The sequence below is a fragment of the Papaver somniferum genome, chromosome 6, assembly GCF_003573695.1.
Source record: "Papaver somniferum cultivar HN1 chromosome 6, ASM357369v1, whole genome shotgun sequence".
NCBI classification, from domain to species: Eukaryota; Viridiplantae; Streptophyta; class Magnoliopsida; order Ranunculales; family Papaveraceae; genus Papaver; species Papaver somniferum.
In genome coordinates, this window is record NC_039363.1 from 110,995,700 (window position 1) to 111,004,715 (window position 9,016).

Below are 9,016 nucleotides of genomic sequence, written 5' to 3' on the forward strand. Positions count from 1 at the left end.
TATTTTGTACATTATATTGCATAAGCTTATAGGTCTCAGATCTTCAGGTTAGGTAACTATTTCCTTTTTTGGTATTAAGATTTGATAAGTTTCATTAATTTTAGAAGGAAAAATACCTTAAATGAAGAAATTCTGAATGAGTTAGAAGACTTCTTTATTGACTATGTCCCAAGTCTGTTGATAAAAACTGGCTTGATAGCCATCTGGCCCAGGTGCTTCCCAAGAATTGATTGAGAACACTGCTTCCTTTACTTCATTCTGATGGAAATTGAGTCAGATTCATATTTTCTTCCTCTGTAATGAACGACTTTATTAGATTCAGGATATCCACATCGACGTTATGACTTGAAGAAGAATAAAGATTTCCGAAATACTGAAGAAGTAACTGCTGCAACTCTTCTTTAGATGAAATCCATTTCCCATATTTACTCATCATAGTACCAATATTGTTTCTTTTCTTACTGAAATTTGCTTTAGCATGAAATTTGCAATTTCTGTCTTCAAATTTGATTTTGTTCTCCTTGGATTGCTGACAAATAATGATCTCTTTTCCTATATAGAGAGTTTAGTTGTTCTTCTAGAAATTTAATAAGGTCTAGATCTTGAACGTGAGTGAGGTTGATTTACTGTGGAAAACAGGCACCGCAAGTTATATTTACCGATGGGGATTTTGCAGTTACGAGTGCGGTCCGTCAGGTTTTTCCTCTAGCTCAACATTTTCTTTGTACATGGCAAATCCAAACCAATCTTTTTTCAAATTGCAAGAATCAAATCCAAAAGATCCATACTAAGAAGGGTAATCAACGTTCGAAGGAGGAAGACGAGCGTCTGAGTCAACTTTCCAAAAAGGAGCGAGCGAAAGAGAAAAGGAAAAGTGATACGATTAGAATAATGTGTTGTTTACAAAGTGAGAATACATATATAAAATATAAATAAACATCTTCAATTTGCTAAAACTTTACGCTACAGAATCGAATATCTTCACGTGTCTTTTCTTCTTAATACTGAAACTGAAGTGGGAACGAATGAGCACAACATCCCAAAAAGGGTGCTGAATGGAAACATGTAACTCTCAAGTAATCACTAACATGTTTCACAGATATAAATGAATATAAATTGAAAGAAATAAGAAGAAACTAATCATTCAGCTATTTATGTATGATAAAGCAAGTGTTACCCTAACCACGTCAAACTCATTGGAGAAGACATCGTAAGAGCAACCCTAACCAATAATAATAACATCGTTCACACAGAGTTCCCATACAAACCATGATTCAGAATATTACTGTCAAGACCAGAAAATTAGTCAAACAAGTATAATATGCACACGAGTGATTTCTCCAAAATAAAGTAGTATATATAATAACGAAACGGGGAAGAAGCCGCCCTACTAGGTAATATTATAACGGGGAAGAAGCCACCCTACTATATATTATTTATATACTATCGAAACCGGGAAGAAGCCGCCCTACTAATATATTGAAAGGGGGAAGAAGCCGCCCTACTAGGTAATATTAAAACTGGGAAGAAGCCGCCATACTTAACTTAGCAAAGAGTCGTGGGGAAACACAGAAGCTCCTTGCGGGGAGATCATACAACGCATATTACATGCACATCAAGACCATACAAAAATTGTATAGCTAGTAAAACACACAAACATGCCAAAAGTAATAAAGACTCATCATGCTTGAAAACAGAAAATAACTTAATGATTACAAGAAGTTCACAGAGTTCCCACCTGAATTGATGACAATCCACGCCTACCTTACAATCCATAATCCACTGGTTCATCCTTTGAATCGACTGTTGTTAATAAAGAGTAATTTTTAATCACACAAGCACTCCAATAATTTAGCCAATAGGCTCATACAAGGTTCATAACATAATATAATACAAGTCTCTAGTTATGGGCTAAGTCAAATAACTAATTGTTCTATTTCTATCAATGATTCTATAACCTTGCATCTAGTTTTCTAGGCATAAACTAATATCTACTTATCCGAATTGGGTCAAATTAGATGTCATTGGAAATCCCTCGAAAAATTCTACAACTTTGCAGAGGAACCGAAAGCTAACTCGAAGCAGAAGTGGTCCAAAAACACAAAATAAGATATCTGGCCCTAAGCCCAAGCCTGTGTGCCTAATCCGGCACGGCCCACATAACTAGCCCACTACCCATTTACCGACCCATTGGTTTAACCTATAATCCGACCCATAAACCCGGTCCACAACCCGAATGGTCTAACTTGTCTGAGTCATATTTCTGACTCATCTTGTTCGCTGACTCACCGATTCAACTCAGACAATTTTACAAACACATGACAGACATTAAAACTACTTGTACACAGCACAAGCACCAATCTTTCGGGGTCTATCAGTTTCTCATATTTTATCCAAACGAAGCTCCTAATGTCTCGTTAGAAAGATGACAGTCTCCTCAACAACTTTGTAGTTATGATCGGAAACCAAATCCGATTCTAACATACACATAATCTTCCATTAACATGCTTACTCACCGCAGTTTCCAGATTTCCAGTCGAAACGGTGCAACTTTGTGAAATCATAACTAATTCATTACTAACCCAAATCGAGTGACTCAAAGTTCTGTAAAAAGATGAAAGACTCATCTACAAGTTTCATTGTATAACCCAAGACTAGTTCTCAACGTATGCTATGAATAAAAGTGTCTAGACGTTGGGAAGTAAATAACAATTTCACGATGAATCATGATTCCAAATTATCTATCTTATTGGTTCTAAGATAATACAAAAATCAAACACATACCCAAATCATTAAAAGCATTCTAGAATTATTTAGAAAGATTACCTTAATCTAATAGTTGATTAAAATCAATTCTCCATCAAGTCCATCATCATGTTGATAATTAGCATCCTCAACAAAAATCATCATCATTGCCAATCCAATATTATCATAAACACTATATACTGCTTTTTTGTTATTAACAGAAGATCATCATAATCTAAAACCCTTTCTCTTGATTAATCACTCTTTTTAAATTTTCGATATGAACCCTTCTCTTTATTCTCTCATACTCTCCCTATCTTTCTTTCCCTCATTGTCTATTAAATATCTATCTCTCAATTCCTCTCACTCAGTAGCTTTGTATCTTTATTTCCTTTTCTTCCTATCTCCGGCGCAAGGATAATCAGAAATCTCCAAACTTAGGCCTATTCCCATGCACATGCCAAAACATGAAATTTGGCATATATGCACCCACTACGGGTATGAAAAACTGCCAAACTCGTATGCCTATATGCCAGTCCTGGCATACAGGCATACACGACAGAGTTTCCAGCGCTCGATGGTCTTTTCGTCGCTCGTTGGTCAGTCAATCGCCAGCGCTAGTCAATATATCACTCGTTGGTCAGATCATCACTTATCATATCTTCATCTAACGGATACTATTTTTCCCCTCTATAAATACCTAATTTCAATCTCATTTCAACTCACACCAGAATTTCCAAATCTCTCAAGAATTTCTCAATCTCCAATTCTTTTCATCACTCTTCCAATTCCTTAGAGAGCATGGCTGATAATATGAACCTTGCTGAGTGCGTAGCAAACCAACGTGTTGTCGAAAATCGAAGAGCTGTTGATCGTGCCTATGTAGACAGTAAAATTAGAAGAAGTCAAATTAGGAGACGTCAATTTATGAGGCGAAAACCAAAATTCACTATTACAGAAGATGAATGTATTTGCAGGAATTATATTTATTTTATTGAGGATGCATTTCATCCCCAAATATTGTGGCATAGGATTTTTGAGAAATTTCAAGAACAAACAATGAACCTCAACAATCGTGATGTTTCAGAGTTGATTCAGCGCTTCAGTACAATCAATCAAGAAGTTACCACGTATATTGCTTTAATTCTTCAAGAAGGTCGAAACATGAGGAGTGGTGAAAGCATGATGAAATATCGTTGCACCTTTAGAAAAGACTTTGCATTTGAAAGTTGTTTCGAGATTTTAAGATACTTGCCCAAATATTGTCCAATGATGTTTTAATTTCTTAATTGTCCACTTAGTCTAAGTCCTAAGTTTTAATATTTGTTTAAATGCATCTCTAATTTAAGATTGGATTAAATAGAATTAATCTTAATTTTCAAATTCAAACTTCGAATTAATCATTAATAATCATTTTACAAGACAAAAAACTAGACAATAATAATTTGAAATATAGACTTTAAAAATAAAAATTTGGGACAATGTTCTTCATCTTGTTCATCTTCTTAATTTCACCAAACTTCCAATCAATACGCTCATGAACGGAGTCTCCTTTGTTTATCTTTTTCTTTTTCTTTGACTTCAAATTTGTTTTGCCTTGATTTTCCTTGCCTTGAACTTTTCTTTTCCTTTTCTTGGTTGCGGTTTTGACTTGGTTAATATCCAAAACTTGAAGACTTCTTTGCTTTTTACCTATTTCTTTATAACTATCACAAATCTTCTTAACGGCACCTTAAAGCACTACTCTTGAAAAATCAAGTTGTGTTGCGGAATCAAATTGGGTTAATTGTGCCATTTGAAGAAAATAGAAGAAATAAATTAGATTGAGAAATAGAGAATAGATTGAGAAATACAGAAATTTTTTATGTAAAAAATTTGGGGTAAGTTTTGAGTTTGAAAGTTACATATTTATAGCGATAAAGAACTAGCCGTTGGCGCTAGAATCAAAATCGCTAGCGATAAAGACATTAACGCTGGCGATAAAGACTTTATCGCTGATGGTATAGTCAATATCGCTCGCTAGTAAGCCTATCACTTATCGGTTTTCTCACAGTGGCGCAATTAGTTTGCCATGCCACCTGGTATGCCAAACTGGTTTTTTTGGCACGTGTATAGGAATAAGCCTTAACTAGCGTCAGCCGTTGGATCTCCCATCTTCAAAGTTAAACCGTTGGATGAGAGGAATATTCCACAAAAAATTCCTGTCACAGAAAAAATTTCTGTGCGACTTTTTTTCGTTACTTCCCGAAAATGCCCTCCATCTTATTTTCCAAAACGCAGCGCTTTCTTTTCAGTTCCATCACCACCCATCGTTACCATCACCACCACCATCTGCACCAGAGCTCTAAACGAAGTCATTACCAGCAACAATGACACTATCATCATCACCAGCAACACCTCCACTATCTTACGAAGTCATTACCATCACCGCCACCACCACCAAATCTGATGAACCAGGTACATAATTTTCACCGATTTATATTTCACTCGAAACCTAGAAACTCAATTTCCTTGAATTTTGGTCAAGGGGTACGATTTGGGTTACATTCTTAATTGTTTTTAGGTGTTGTATAAAAAATGATTAGGTTTGTGAACATCACCTGTTTGTGTAAATGCCTAGCAGAATACCACCGTTTGATTTTAGTTTGTGGACTCATTTTTATGTTTGTCAAAGCCATTGTTTGATTCTCTGTTTTAAAGTTGTTCAAATTGTATAATCATGCTCCTCAACATGTATAATTTGGTTTCTTTAAACAAAGTGACACAAAGCACAGTAACCTTGAGATGCTTTCACTTGAGCATCATCGTTGTTATTGTTGTCGATAATGTTATTCAGATGAGTATCAACAAGATTATTACCATCACTACCATCAACAATCTCGAATGTCACATCTTTGCTTGACAACCAGAAGATAGAAACACTTGGATCGGGATATTTTGGTTAGTTACCAAATTTTGTTTGAAATGTGAAGTTTGGTTACTTTGGTATGATATTTGGTGGGTTTTCAATGCAAAGTATTTTGAATAATTAAGTATAGCTGCATAGGTTTGCATTAAGTAGCAACAATAAAACAAGCTGTGTATGGATCATCATCTGTTTCATAAATGAATAATACTATCTATTTTGGTTTATAATCCTTACTGAAAAGTCATAGTTTGGAATTTGGATATGTGGTCTTTTACTAAAAAATTAGTTTATTTGCTTAAAAATTTGCAGATGAAAACTCATCCTAGAGCTTCCCATGGAAGTTATTCACAGGACATGAGCACTTGACTTCCTGTAGTTCAAGTCCTACTCATTTGCACTGACACTTGGTCATTTTCCTGAACTACATTAGCACTTGGATTCTGAATATAAATAGTTGATTGTGAACGTCATGCAGACTTATATTACAATTTTTATACCAACTCCTAAATTTTCAAGTCTTCCCTTGATGTTGTTTCTTATATGTTGAGTGATCGGGAGTTTTTGAAATTTTTGTATGCCATCATCTGAATTTTTTTTGATCACAATTATTTTCTTACTTATTGATGTTACATTTTATCATTTTGAGCACCACTCCTGGAGGGTTGGATACTTGGATTCATATGGTGGCAGTTGCACCAAGCTGAGAATGATATTATGTGGACAAGGACCGTAATGGGATTTGCCCATGCCAATATGTGACCGTGTAAGAAACTTAAAGAGACAACATGTTTTGAAATGCAGATCGGGCAGAAAAAAAAAGGTTGAGCTAATTAAAGTAAAAAATGTTATACTTCGTTCAAGTATTTAACTCCTTCTACATATGTCTAATCATACTGCTTAAATGCATCGAGTAATCATAAGAAGAATTAGACGTCTATGTGTTATATCGATGTTATAGGCCGCTTAACTTCACCGACCGCCGAATCAAAGTAACTGTACAACTTATATTGATTGTCCTCCTTTTATCGAATGTTACAGTAGTTATAAAGATCATTGTGTGTGCATATATTACCGATACCCAACTATCTTTTGCATAATTTTGTTTGGGACCTTCAGGTGGATCGAAGTTGACCGCAAAAGTGTGAAATAAAAATTTAGGTGTGGATAGCAAGTCGTCTATTGCATTGTCAATTTGGAACCGGGTTGCTAAGAGGGAGTGCTGCACGGATAAAATAAAAGGCTGTTACGGAATAAGAGATACTATTACCACAGAATAGAAATTGCAGGTGTAGTGGATAACATCACCTGCAAGGGAAACCTAGAACACCCATCATTTATTGACGTGCATCGCACGTGCATTCTACTTGTCTTAGTAACTAGGTGAAGCAAGAGATACACAGACGAAGAGAACTCTTCTCATAAGATAATTCAAATCCTGTACAAGGTTTCACTATGCAATACCAAGGTAACTACTAAGGGGTAACTAACTACTACACAGGTCAAGTCCAGGTATAAGTCCGGTCAACTGTCGAGTCAATGCCGGTTGACTTAAATCAAACTTCAACAACCAAATTTTTGAGTGCGATATCTTCTGTGCCCGGTATCCGATTTGTCCATTCCAGTAGTCCATTTCGCGTAACTTTTCGAGCTCTATCTAATGGTACTAGTTTCATTTCCAAATTATTGTTGGGTAAATTTCTATTAATTAATGTTCGTATTTAGTTAATCGAGTGATTAGCGGCTAATTCGTCCATTGACTGGTCTAATAGCGTTGACGTGCTTACGAGTCTCTACATTCTACTCACCTTATAACATTTTCGTCCTCGTAAATTGAAGCATCCTTCTGGTCTTCAAAACTCCCCAACTTATAGAGAAACTATCCCTTGACTAAATGCAAGTATTGCTCATACGTACAAACGGCGAAAATTAACTCAGTTCAAATGAGTTCAAAGCAATAACAAATGAAACACAAACCTATATGTTTTTATATAACTAAAATCTATAATTTGTAGCTCTAGGTTCGACAGATAAAATCTTATTTCAATTTATTACTGGTTCTAAGTACATTAAACAAAATATTCTATAATAAATTTTCTATGTGAATCTGTAATCTATCATTCAAAATTTATTATCCTCAACCATACTAATTGAATCACTAACAGATAAATAAGTCTAAGTTCTTCACACTAATTTTCTATTTCAATAAATTAACGGCTCTACATATATGCAAATATACCAAATAAGTTTCTAGATGACTTTCAGAATCTATCAAATATACTAATCTCACTAATTTTCTAGTATTGGTTTGCTGACATGTTCTTAATTTTTAGACAAACTATTCTCTAATCTATATTAGATTTGCAGAACATAAAGTACTTGGTTCACCCTACAATAGTTGCTTCATAAAAAGTATACACAACCAAACAAACAATCAATCAACCAAATAAATAAATCTTTTAGTTATTGATAGTTTTTTTAAAATAGTTATGCAGAGGATTTAGGAGAGAGGATGAAATCAAATCCCTACTCTAATTCATTTGATTTATCGGTCGATAAACAACCCAAATAATGGATACAAAACTTACACTTTGCGTGCGATTTATTTGTTAAAAAGGATGTGGCGTCGTTTACCGTCGAATAATGTCAGCAGACATGTAAACGTGGCGTGTGCAAGGGGGTCGCACCTCGACATAATTGAAACCTCAAAAAATAATTTAATGGGGCAGAAATGTACCCCGAAAAAGACGAGTTAATTAACATCAACGGAAAATGGGTCATTTGTCCAAATATTTTTAAAACATGGTTCTAATGGACGAGTAAAAATTAGTATGGGTGAAATGGACACCAGAAAAATAGCCAGAATGAAACTGGATTCATCCTGGCTTAAACTTAAAAAATTGCGAGGATGAAACGGGATGCATCCTGATGTAGAATAAGAAAAAATACTTGAAAATGGGTAGGATGAAACTGTTTTCATCGTGACTATTTTTCAATTCTCGTCCTATTAAACGATATCAAATTTTACATGTCTTTTTCATCCAGAAATTGTTATTATCGGATTAATTGACCAATTTTGTGTAACATCAACAACAGTTACCAGGTGAGATATTTCCTTTTCGTAGCACGACAATAGTTTGTAAAGTCACGGTCCAAATGGTACCTAAACTCGTGTAGGGTTGGTCTGTCGATCGTCGAAAGCATCTGATACGTTGATGTTTTGTGTAGGAGGACGGGTAAGTAGTACTTGTGGTGTTCGAGGTGGTTACCCGTGTGCATGTGGTGGTTGTCTTGTTCAAGATTGCTAATAGGGATACCAAATTATTTGGGGGTGTACATATAAGACAAAACAACCATTTGCCTTTG

The 9,016-nt window shown here is 35.1% G+C and overlaps 1 long non-coding RNA gene across 1 annotated transcript; it reads right to left on the minus strand.

Moving 5' to 3' along the window:
- Positions 1–911: 911 nt before the first annotated feature.
- LOC113286045 lies at positions 912–3,031 on the minus strand. The gene is made up of 3 exons (XR_003329075.1): positions 2,827–3,031; positions 1,739–1,803; positions 912–1,010 (listed from the first exon to the last, which is right to left on the minus strand). It is a non-coding gene; the product is annotated as an uncharacterized LOC113286045 (long non-coding RNA).
- Positions 3,032–9,016: the final 5,985 nt, after the last annotated feature.